Genomic DNA, 13,492 nt, shown 5'->3' on the forward strand with positions numbered 1-13,492 from the left:
TAAAACTTCATCGAAAAATTAGTTATGTTTTTAAGCAAATAAAGGATTTTATTGTTACTTGATACTGAATTAATATGATGAGAAATCAACAGTGTTGTGTAGTGAAGAAATTAACAGGTAAGAAAAACGAGAATCATTGGAACTTTTCTGGCATGCATTCTGGTACAATCAAAATCTAAGCAAACTATTGGTTGGAGAATGGCATGTTCTTCCAAACAAGAACCAACTGTGACCCGTATCTAATTTTTGTGTGTGTGTGTCTTTTTGCCATTTCTTGGGCCACTCCCACGGCATATGGAGGTTCCCAGGCTAGGGGTCGAATCGGAGCTGTAGCCACCGGCCTACACCAGAGCCACAGCAACGTGGGATCCGAGCCACGTCTGCAACCTACACCAAAGCTCATGCAACCTATCATGGATTGAATAACACAGACAGATGGCTCCAGTCTTTGTTCACGTCCCCTCATACCCATTCCTGTGCAGCATATTCCCTAAACACATGCTCAGTTATCTCTTCTGAGTGTATCTCAGCAGTGCAGGCACAGATGTGTCATCAGATAATCACAGACAGTAGCTCTGGCTTCCAGGCCAGATACAGGTGTTTTATGCTCTTTTATTGGCCTCAGCGTCACATACTGTATTCTCTGTTTTACAAACGTGGGACGGGAAGGTCACTGGTATCAAATGATATTTTATTAATTTCACAAGTACACAGGCTTACTCTCACCCCATTAATCTCTTTACTACCCCTCTTACCTCTTTGTTTCTCAAGTGTAGATTAGAGGGTTGAGGCTAGGTGGGACAACAGTATAAAAAAGGGCAATGAACTCTCCTTGATCTTGAGAACCTCCTGATGGGGGCTGGAGATATATAAATATTCCTGGAATGAGAAACAGGGACACAACCAGAAGATGGGCTCCACATGACCCAAAGACTTTCTGAAGTCCAGCTGTTGACTGCATCCTCAGCACAGCACGGGCAATGGCACCATAGGAGCTGAGAATGAGGATGAGAGGTATGAGAACAAAAACGGAGCTCCTGACCATGAGGGCCAGCTCATTAGCATGGGTATCAACACAAGACAGTCGCAGCAGTGCTGGAACTTCACAGAAGAAATGGTCCACTTGGCCATGTCCACACAGGGGTACCCAGGAGGTAAATGAGGAATGAAGTGCCGAGTTGGTGAAGCCACTTACCCAAGAAGCCACAGCCAACAGATGGCAGAAACGAGGGTGCATGAGGACAGTATAACGCAAGGGTCTACATACAGCTGCATAACGGTCATAGGACACCACCACCAGCAGCACACATCCTGTGGATCCCAGTGCAAGGGAAAAGTAAAGTTGAGTCATGCAACCTACGTAAGACATGGCTTTTCCTGGGCCCCAGAGGTTGACCAGCAACTGGGGGATGAAGCTGGTAGAGATCCAGAAAAGACAGGTTTGAGAGGAAGAAGTACATGGGAGTGTGCAGATGGGAGTCCAGGTATGATAAGATAATGACGAACAGGTTGCCTGTCAATGTCATCAAGTAAAACATCAAGACAACCACAAAGAGTACTACTTCCACACGAGGCCAATTGGAAAAACCTAGTAGCCTCCAGAAGTTGCATTGAGTTTTTCCATCATCATTCACTCCTTTTACCTGACAAAAGAATTACACAGACTCAAAATAAATGGAAATACAACTGCCAAAGCAATTTCGAGAAAAAAGAACACAGCTATAAGTATAACCCTCTCAGATTTCAGATTATGCTACAAAGCAACGGTCATCAAAACAGCATGGTATTATCAAAAACAGACATATAGGTTCATGGAACAGAAAAGAGAGCCCAGAAATATGTAACTTCAGCATGCTACAGGCACAGCCAAAAATAAAAATCAAATAAAAATAAAATATCTCCCCACAAATTACTTGTTAATTACAAAATGAAAAGTAGTAGGCTTTACCAGAGGAAAACCTGGTGGACATCACCATAGCCAAGTAATCAATATTAACGTCGCCAATGTTGAGATAAACCAACAGTATGTGACTACTGACATGTTGCTCTAAACTGGACACAATGTCACTTCAGTCATATGCCTGCCAAAAATGCACAGCCTGACTTTTAAAATGAAGAAATATGAGACAAACCCACACTGAGACAAGTTGGGCAAAAGAGCTGGCCTGCCCTCACAAAAATATCAAATTCAGAGTTCTCATTGTAGTTCAGCAGGTAACAAACCCAACAAGTATCCATGAGGATGTAGATTCAATCCCTGGCCTCACTCAGTGGGTCAAGGATTCAGCCTTGCCGTGAGCTGTGGTGTAGGTCACCGATGCAGCTCGGATCCCACACTGCTGTGACTGTGGTATAGCCCAGCAGCTACAGCTCCGATTCAACCTCTAACCCTGGGAACTTCCATGTGCCTCAGATGTGGTCCTAAAAAAAACAAAAAAACAAAACAAAACAAAAAGTACAGCTTGGGATATACTGATCTGTTGCATGAACCATCCTTCAGCATTCTTAAAGAATTTAGAAGGGATATGAGATAAGAGACAAAAAAAAATAAAACTACCAGATGTAAGTAAAGATAGGAACTTTATGGTTAAATTTATTTTTACCAGGGAGTGAGAAATAAAGACCTCATCAAAGACTGTTTTCACAGACTGTGGAATGAAATATCTCGGTTTTCAAAAATACGACATGATGGGAGTTCCCATCGTGGCGCAGTGGTTAACGAATCTGACTAGGAACCATGAGGTTGTGGGTTTGGTCCCTGCCCTTGCTCAGTGGGTTAATGATCTGGCGTTGCCATGAGCTGTGGTGTAGGTCGCAGACGTGGCTCGGATCCTGCGTTGCTGTGGCTCTGGCGTAGGCCGGTGGCTACAGCACCGATTTGACCCCTAGCCTGGGAACCTCCATATGCCACGGGAGCGGCCCAAAGAAATAGCAAAAAGACCAAAAAAAAAAAAAAATACGACATGATGGAGGAAAGAGTGGTGATATGAGTTTCCCCTTCCCATCCCCATATCACTAATCAGCTTACGTTATTCTTATGTTCGTCCTTTAATACTCTTAAATTACCACTTGAGTAACACTCAAACAACTACAACTCCTTTCACTTCTGTCCTTTCCTGTCTGATCATACTCCCTCTATTTGCCCAATCGATGCCGCTTTATGTAGGGACCAACCTGATCTCTGGTTTTCATCTCTTTCACATCACCAACATAAAGAGATGGCTGGATGTACCATAGAGTCTAACCTACCACATCACACTAGGAAAGCAGAGTCCAAAAATTACTATGGTTATCATGCTACACAGCAGAGAATTCTGAGTCTACTAAAAGATCTGGTTTTAGCTGGAAGAGCATTAGAGCATTTAGTGTCTCAGGGGATAGACCCCTTCTCCTAGAGCAAATGGAGTTTTATGGAAACAAAAGAATAATGGGACATGCTTTCCTTGACTGGGGCCATTGGGAGGGTAAATCCCAAAGTGGTAAGTAATGCCCTTCAAGGAGTTGTCCTAGTTACAACAATTGCTGAGGAATACCTTCAACATGATACACTGTTGCCCAAAGAAAACAATGACTCTACAGACCAACCTTCACTGATGAACATGCTCATGAAGCTGTCTTTGTAGGGAAGGGAACAGGTTGTCCTAAAATTTCTTCCCCAATTCCTCATCATGCTAAGGGCCACATTGGAGGAATAACTTGTTAGGGGTGGTGTTAAGTGGGAGAGTAGAGAAGCATGAGACATTTGAAAAGTGGGATACATTAAAAACTAAATTGTACATTTTTACTATTAATTAGAGTTAATTGTCTCTGCCTAACATCTCTAAAATTCAAGGCCACGTTTAGCCCTGCAAAATATTGAAAATAATCTTTGAATACCATTCAAACTATAACCCAGAAGGTAACCACCAAAACTCTGAAAATTAACGTAACTATTTAAAATTTCCAAAATATTTTTATGAATGATTTCCCTTGCTGTCTTATCAAGAGTTTTGCTATAGTATATAAAAAATGAAATTAAGACTATATCCAATAATTGACTTGTTGCTGTAACAAAAAAACATTATACGATGAGTTTATAAATTAATGAATATTTTCAAATTTTTATATTGTTTCTGGTTAATATAGTCCATCTATAGAAAGAAAATCTGAGTTTGAAAATTATATTTTATAATGAGATTATATTATATTATAGTTGATTTATAATTTAGTTCCCTGTGCTACACAGTAGGACCTCATCACTTATCCACTCTAACTGTAATAGTTTACATCTACTAATCCCAAACACCTAGCCCATCCCCTGGGCCACCACAAGTCTGTTCTCTAAGTCTCTGAGTCTGTTTCAGTTTTTTTAATAAGTTCATTTGTGCCATACTTTAGATTGCACATATAAGTGATATCATTTTTAAAAGTATGATTTTAAGAGAGCATTTGGGTATTTTGCTTTCTGTTTAAGAGAAGTACCAGAAAACAGTCTTTATGTTTCTGTGGTCTTGGCTGTTGTAAGCATTCAATAAGAAAAAGATATAAACATTTTCCACAGTGCTTAAAAAAAAAGAAAAAGAAATATATATGCTGATTTTAGGTAATTTTCAGAGTCCATACTCATTCTCAGTGATATGAAACCAATGCAAAACATTTTGTCAGATTATCATAGACCATAAGGCACAAATCATGCATGGAGGATTAAAAGGGAGAAATGACATTAATTAATCTCTGTAGGATTCTGGTAAATTGAGTATTTTATTTGAGAAGAGTGTGAATTAGAATAGATTATAAACTATTAAATTATCATGGACAGAGCTTCAAGTGGAGTAGAGTTCTAGACACTGGTATTTGTTTATTATTAAATATGATTTATTTATTTTCCCATTCTTTTCATCTTCATAAGCTATTAGGAAAAAATAAACACTTCAAGAGTGAGAACACACCAGTGACTTATAATATGATGATACCACTGAGGTTGGGGTAGAACAGGGCCTAGGTCATCAAAATGCCAGAAGAAGCTGTTCATTCTCATCTAATTGAGATAAATGTTAATACATAAGATTTGAAAGAATAGATCAAATTATAAGGATATATCAAAAATAACCCTATCATTTGTATTCTAAGGTATTGCCTGGTCATTTAGAAGCTTATTGGGTTCACAGGTTGACTAGATCCCACAAGGGCAAGTTTACAAGAATTAATCATTTGTTTAAAGTGATCTTGGTTTTCCCTGATCCAAAGATAAAAGTCAGAATGTCAGTGGCATGTAGGGAAACATCTCTTGGGTTAAATATGAGTGGAAAAATGAAAGATTTGAAACTCCCCCAATTACAGAAAGGAAAGAAGGAAAAATATTGAGCTTACTTCCCCTTGTACATACTCAGATTTTGGAAATCACTTTCGTATACCTGACAAAATAAAAAGACATACAATGTTAGTAAGTATTCACAGTCAAGACCCATAATAATCATCCCCAAAAATGTGTGCATCTCCAATCTCATATCTGTTTAATGTCTCACTGCTAAGACTTCTACTCAAATGTGCACTTCTCCCCTAAGAGCATTTCATTTTGGAGTTGTCAATCATGTCCTTTTCACCAACACTCACTATCTTCCCAAGAGGTAAAACAAGGCTATGAGAAAGAAAAGGAACAATATCAGATCTTTAGAAATCTGTATTTTGGTAGGTTTCTCTGACTATTCTGCTCTAGAGCTAATTCTTTTCATGACTTCCCTCACATTTTATCTGTTTCCTCTCCTGGGAAATATAAATATTTTCTTGCTTTCAACTCTAAATTTTCAGTTCCTCAAACCAATGTTGTGTCAGGGAGTCACCTTTTCATTACTAGAAGTGTGTCTTACCATAGGCTCCATTCACTCAATGTTATATAGTCGTATCTGGGGTGCAGATAAAGGTCATAAGCTATCTAGGTTTGCCATCAAGCACTGGAAAAGGTGAAATGTATTCACCTGGCTGTCAAGACATATGACAAGTAAGCTGCAGTCTGGAAAACCTTGTACTAAATGGCATCATGTACTTACAAATTTGGTAATGGTCATATTGGACCCAAGGTCCAGATGCTGCACTACTGTGTAGACACTATGGCCCTTAAGGCTTTTGTCTTCACAACCCTTATCATTGGGTCTCATTCTCTCATCTCTCATAGGTACATTGCATGTGATAACTTGACCTTAACCTTGTTTAGCATTGGTATTACTTCTTCTTAAATGTTCAATATAGTACTAGTGTAGATACATAAGCCTGTAGGTTTTTAACTAACTCAGGAGCTGGAGAAAAGAAAACCTTCAACATCTGTATTTCCTGATCATGTATTTCTCCTATGCTACCCCAAGTTAGGTGATGATGGGATGATGATGATGATAGATAGATAGATAGATAGATAGATAGACAGACAGACAGACAGCAATATATCAGATTATAGGTATAAATATCTCTCCAGCAAACAAAATTTTATTGCTAAAACGAGGGCAAGTTCCTTACTCTCTTCTGTGTAATTGCCACCTTCAGTGTCAATACCTTCACCAATACCTTGAGAAACAAGGATGTCTGTGAAGATAAAGCTTAAGAAGGTTGTGTCCATTTTGAGACTTGCCTTTACTATACACTAGAATTTTCCACTCTCAAGACAAATTCTTTAGTTTTCCCTGGCAGCCTGGCTCCCACCCCTGGGGTTGGGGATACAACTCCACACGTCATGTCATCTACCTGCAGCTACAGCAGCCAGCTGCAAGCAAGGAGACTAATCACTGCCCAGGATGATCCAGCAACAGCCCAAGGAATGGAATATTTGAATCAAACACTTCAAGAAAAGAGTTATTTTGCAGATGAGATTAAGATGGCCAAATAGAAGGACTGGAGTTCAACTTCTCTCCTAAAAACAACAAAATTAAAACCAAATGCTGAACCACCTTCAACCAAATGGACTGGAAACTTTCAAAAAGATATCCTACTCCAGAAGACAAAAAGGAGGCCACATCAAGAAGTAGGAGGGGCGATTACATGATATAAACAACCCCACACTTCCCAGGTGGGAAGCCCACAGACTGGAAAGTAACTGTGTCACAGAGACTCACCTACAGGAGTGAGAGTTCTGAGCCCCACATCAAATCCCCAGGCCTAGGGATCAGGCACTGGAGAAAGAGCCCCTGGAGCATCTGGCATTGAAGGCCAGTGGGGCCTGTGTGCAGGAGCTCCATGGGACTGGGGGAAATGGAGACCCTGTTCTTGAAAGACTCACACAGACTTTCATGTGCACTGGGTCCCAGGGCAAAGCAAAGGCTCCATAGGAATATGGGTCAGACCTGACTGCAGTTCTTGGAGGATCTCCCGGGAAAACAGGGGGTGACTGTGGCTCATTGTGGGGAAGGACATTGGAAGCAAAGCTCTTGGGAATATCCATCAGCATGTGTTTCTCTGGTGGTGGCCATTTTGGGAAAACCTGACCCCACCCATCAGCGCTGAGAAGCCCCAGGCCAAACAACAATCCAAGTGGGATCACAGCCCACCCATCAGTAAACAGCCTGCCTAAAGAGCCCAGGCACACAGCCACGTCTAATCTCACCCAGGGACAAAGCCCTATCCAGCTGGTGCGCAGCCCTATCCACCAGTGGGCAGCCACCTATCCCTCCCATCAGGAAGCCTAGAGCAAGCCCCTGGACCAACTTCAGCCACAAGGGAGGCAGACACAGAAATAAGAGAAGTTAAAACTGTATTATCGGAGTTCCCATCGTGGCGCGGTGGTTAACGTATCCGACTAGGAACCATGAGGTTGCGGGTTCGGTCCCTGCCCTTGCTCAGTGGGTTAACAATCCGGCGTTGCCGTGAGCTGTGGGTAGGTTGCCGTGAGCTTGGATCCCGCGTTGCTGTGGCTCTGGCATAGGCTGGCAGCTGCGGCTCCGATTGGACCCTGGCCTGGGAACCTCCATATGCCACGGGAGCGGCCCAAGAAATGGCAAAAAGACAAAAACACAAACAACAAAAAAAAAAACTGTATTATCTGCAAAAAGGGCACCACACCAAAAACCTATAAAAATGAAAAGACAGACAACTGTAACTCAGATAAGGGAGGAAGAAAAAAACCTCAGAAAAAACAAATTCTTTAAACTGTGTGAACAACACAAAAGCTACATAGAAGATAGAAATGATGTACAATAGTCAAATATTTATAGATTTATAGGAAATTATCACTTTTACTAGAATCTTTATTCTCTCATATCTGTTTTTTGTCATTCTTTTATGATAACACCAACTGTGCCACTCCCTTCAGTCAAAGAAATCACAAAGGAAATTAGAAAGTCTTTGAGGAGTTCCCGTCGTGGCGCAGTGGTTAACGAATCCGACTAGGAACCATGAGGTTGCGGGTTCGGTCCCTGCCCTTGCTCAGTGGGTTAACGATCCAGCATTGCTGTGACCTGTGGTGTAGGTTGCAGACGCGGCTCGGATCCCGCGTTGCTGTGACTCTGGCGTAGGCCGGTGGCTACAGTTCCGATTCGACCCCTAGCTGGGACCCTCCATATGCCGTGGGAGCGGCCCCAAAGAAATAGCAAAAAGACAAAAAAAAAAAGTCTTTGAAACAAAGTGAAAATTAAAATAGGAATTGTCAAAATATGTGAGATGCAGCTAAATCAGTGCTTAAAGAAATATGTATAGATTTAAATGCTTATTTTAAACAAAGGGAAATGATCTAATATCAATGACAGAAGCTTTTACCTTAAAAGGCTAAAAAGGAAGATGATGTTAAACTAAAATTTAGCAAAGGAAAGGGAATGGTAAATATAAAAGTAGATCTGTGAAATACAAAGTTATTGAAAATAAAATATGAAACTGACAAATCTCTATCTAGACTGATTCACACAAAAGTGTGGGAGATATAAACTACTAGATCAGAAATAAAATGGAGGTCAGTAAGGAATCCTACAAACATTAAGAGGACAATAATGGAATATTATGAATAATAAAGTTGATGACAAAGGTGAAATCAGTAGATTCTTTGAAAGATACAAATAATCAAAACAGATTCTTAAAGAAACAGAAAATCTTAATACTTTTATAACAATGAAAGTAATTGAAGTTTTAATCTAAAATGGTCCCACAAAAAGAACTATGGACTTATATATCCACAAGAGTATTATATTGAACATTTAAGAAGAAGTAATGCCAATGCTAAACAAACTCTTTCAGAAAATAGAGAAGGGAATATCGCCAAGTCATGTAATAAATCCAGCATTAAGTTGGTACAGAAACTAGACACATACATCACAAGAAAAGAAAAATACTGTTTAATATTGCTCATGATTATAGACACTAAAACTCTTACCAAAAAAAGATTAGCAAATGAAGTCCAGAATGGCCTTAAAAGAACAATATATTATATCAAGAGGTTTTTTCCCCTCAGGAGACAAGGTTATTTCAATTTACGAAAATTAACCAATGAAATTTACTGTATTAATTGAATAAAGAAGAAAGGCTATCAGATCATCTCACAAAATGCAGAAAAAGTGTTGGCAGAATTTTCATACCCTTGCATGATAAACCAAAAAGAAAAAAATGCAACTTCCTAACCTTAGAGACACAGACGCAAGCTAAATTTATTAGTAAAAGACAATACTTTCCCTTAAGATTAGGCAAGCATTTTGGCTCCCAGTTCTTCCATCAACATTAAGCTGGAAATCACAGCCAGTGCAACAGATAACATAGCAATATAAAAAATAAAGTTGGAGAAGAAGAAATAAAAGTCTATTTATGAATGAATGATCATGTACTCAGAAAATCTTTAAAAATCTATAAAAGTCAAAAATAAAATGATATTTAAATACAGAAAATCAATATACAAAGATCAATTTACTTCTTGTCATTCACAATGGCATCCTTAAAATTAGGGAGATGTATTAAAATCTGTATAATAAAATATCAATCCTTTCTGAGAGAACTAAAAAATTAAATAAATAGAGATAATACTGGTCCTAAATCAGAAGACTCATATCACCAAATGTCAGCTCTTCCAAATTGTTACAAATTCTATGCAACCACATCAAAATGCCAGATGCTTTTTGTAAAAAAATGCATATTTCATTAAAGTTAAAACTTGCTCTTTGAGTTCCCGTCGTGGCGCAGTGGTTAACGAATCCGACTAGGAACCATGAGGTTGCGGGTTCAGTCCTGCCCTTGCTCAGTGGGTTAACAATCCCGCGTTGCGTGAGCTGTGGTGTGGTGCAGACAGCGGCTCGGATCCCGCGTTGCTGTGGCTCTGCGTAGGCCGGTGGCTGCAGCTCCGATTCACCCTAGCCTGGAACCTCCATATGCCGCGGAGGCCAAGAATAGCAACAACAAAGCAACAAAAAGACAAAAGACAAAAAAAAAAAAAAGAAAAAAAAAAAAAAAAAAAACTTGCTCTTTGAAAGACACTATTAGAAAATAAAAGCATACCACAGACTGGAAGAAGATATTTATAAAACATTTATCTGACATAGGACTTGAGTCAAGAATATGTAAATACCACTTAGAATTCAATAAGAACACATCCATATATAAAAATGGGTAAGTTTTTAAGACATCCGTTAGATGAATCAAGTTGTTTTCAGAGCCTGGTATTAACTGCTTCAGATATTTGATCCTCTAACATTATTTAACATGATTGTTCCCAGTTTACAAGTTCTCATGAATTAGCAGTCTATAAATCACAATGTTAGAAATTGTTCCCACTATCCATATACTTCTAACTACCTTGAAAAGTTGAGGGAGAAGAGAAGCCTATATCTGCTGTATTAATTGAGAATCTCTCACAGCTGTGATTTTTTTGGTCATTATCTACCATAAGGAATGGTAACTATAAAATATGGTCCAATTTTATGTTCTACATTAAAAAAAAAAACTCATGCTATACAGCAAAGACTAATGATATTTAAAAAGAAAAGCTTTAAGGTACCTTAAATTTAAACGATATCCTTGTCATTAACTAACTCAACTAAAGGAAATTAAACTTGTTCTGTTTGTTTGGTTTTATTTCATGTAATGAGATTGCCTTCCTGCAGAAATTACCATCTGGTATTTATTTTCAAGGTTTTGGCCAAACTTCTTTTGTTTTAGATTTTTTAAAGATACATTAATTTATTAGCATTGTGCCCATTGGAAACTAAGTCCTATACAGATACTTCATTTTCTATCTTAACACTGTCATTTCCACCACTAGAAAGTGAGTTCTATTCAGGAAAAATTCATCTATGTTACCAAGCCAACAATCTTGAAGATATTTAGCCAATGAATTGAATGAATGAACGAATGAATAAGTAGATAAATAAAGGAATGGATGAATGAATGAACCATTTAGAACAGGCAATTCTTTATAATATATATATATAGACCCACAGAACAAAACACTCATGTAATATAGTATCTTGGAAAAAGTGTGTTTCAGCCAAATAATTTTTACCATTTAGGTAAATGTAATGGCTATTAATGACCAAAAACTCCATTAGCCGAAGTCTTTGCTGTATGTCCCTCTCTTTCTATAGATACTAATATTTGCTCTATAAATTAGCGTATTAATTTTAAAACCCACTGCCTAATTTCTATAGACACTAAATATTGAATAGATTAAAGTGGTACACATCAAAAAGTTTATCTCTAGATAATAGTCCAGAATTAACCAATTGGTTAATTGGTTAACCAATTGGTTAATTCTTTTATTTAAAAGAACAACAAATTTGGAGCAGAACTTTTCTTCTAAACTTGCTGGGTTATAGATCAAAAATAAGTCTCAGAGTTCCCATCGTGACTCAGTGGTTAACAAATCCGACTAGGACCATGAGGTTGCGGATTTGATCCCTGGCCTTGCTCAGTGGGTTAAGGATCTGGCATCGCCGTGAGCTGTGGTGTGGGTCGCAGACACGGTTTGGATCCCACGTTGCTGTGGCTCTGGTGTAGGCTGACAACTGCAGCTCCATTTGGACCCCTAGCCTGGGAATCTCCATGTGCTGCAGGTGCGGCCATAGGAAAGACCAAAAAAAAAAAGTCTCAAAGGACCAGAAGAACCCTCCAAGATAGATAATACTCTTCAAACAAAAGCTGCTAAACAGGTGATCCATCACATCTCCCTCTCCCACCTCATTAATCTTTTAACTGCCCCCTTTACATCTTTGTTTCTCAAGGTATAGATTAGAGGGTTGAGGCTAGGTGTGACAACAGTATAAAAGAGGGCAATGAACTTTCCTTGATCTTGAGAACCTCTTGTTGGGGGCTGGAGATATATGCACATGACTGGAATGAAAAACAGGGATACAACCAGAAGATGGGCTCCACATGACCCAAAGACTTTCTGAAGTCCAGCTGTTGACTGCATCCTCAGCACAGCATGGGCAATCGCACCATAGGAGCTGAGAATGAGAATAAGTGGTATGATCACAAAAATGGAGCTCATGACCATGAGGGTCAGCTCATTAGCACGGGTATCAACACAAGACAGTCGCAGCAGTGCTGCAACTTCACAGAAGAAATGATCCACCTGACGATGTCCACACAGGGGTACCCAGGAGGTAAATGAGGAGTGAAGTGCTGAGGTGGTAAAGCCACTTGCCCAAGAAGCCACAGCCAACAGATGGCAGAAACGAGGGTGCATGAGGACAGTGTAATGCAAGGGTCTACATACAGCTGCATAACGGTCATAGGACATCACCACCAGTAGCATACACTCAGCAGTTCCCAATGCAAGAACAAAATAGAGTTGAATCATGCACCCGACATAAGAAATGTTTTTCTCTGGGCCCCAGAGGTTGACCAGCAACTGGGGGATGGAGCTGGTGGTATAGCAGAGATCCAGAAAAGACAGGTTTGAGAGGAAGAAGTACATGGGAGTGTGGAGATGGGAGTCCAAGTATGACAAGATAATGATGAACAGGTTGCCTATCAATGTCATCAAGTAGAACATCAAAATAACTACAAAGAGAACTAACTCAAGGTGAGGCCAATTAGAAAAACCCAGTAGAACAAAGTAATCTTGAGAACTTGCATTTTTTTCCTTCATCATTCATTTTTTTCCAATACCTGAGGAAAGAAGCACATAAACTGAAGGATGCCCCACTCATTGTCAAACCCTGAAAACTGATTGGGGAAAAAAATCTATGCCATTTCCAAATACTGCAATATGACGGTAGGATTTTTATGGTTTTGTTTTGAAGTTTCATTCAGACATTTGCCCTGTTGTAGATACAATCAATAACTTCTCAAGCTAATGAGTTCCTTTGTGCATCCATAAGTTAGCATTTGGATAAATGATTAAAGATATCCCATATTTTTTCATTTTAAAAAAAAACTTTTTTTACAAAAAGAAAATCTTTGTCCTCCTTTCCCTAATGTTCAGATTATTTCCAATTTTGTGATTACACAGAAAGAAATATCTCCAGTTTTAATCATCTTACACAAAGCTGAGAGAATTTACCATGAGATGAAAAACAATTCAGTAGTAACTTTAAAATGTCGATGTTGGAGTTCC

General features: G+C 39.1%; 2 pseudogenes; both read right to left on the reverse strand.

Annotated features, from left to right (window-relative positions):
- Positions 1–722: 722 nt before the first annotated feature.
- Positions 723–1,652, reverse strand: LOC110258733 (annotated as a pseudogene).
- Positions 1,653–12,010: 10,358 nt separating this feature from the next.
- Positions 12,011–13,031, reverse strand: LOC110258731 (annotated as a pseudogene).
- Positions 13,032–13,492: the final 461 nt, after the last annotated feature.

This window comes from Sus scrofa, unplaced genomic scaffold (assembly GCF_000003025.6).
Source record: "Sus scrofa isolate TJ Tabasco breed Duroc unplaced genomic scaffold, Sscrofa11.1 Contig399, whole genome shotgun sequence".
Classification (NCBI taxonomy): Eukaryota; Metazoa; Chordata; class Mammalia; order Artiodactyla; family Suidae; genus Sus; species Sus scrofa.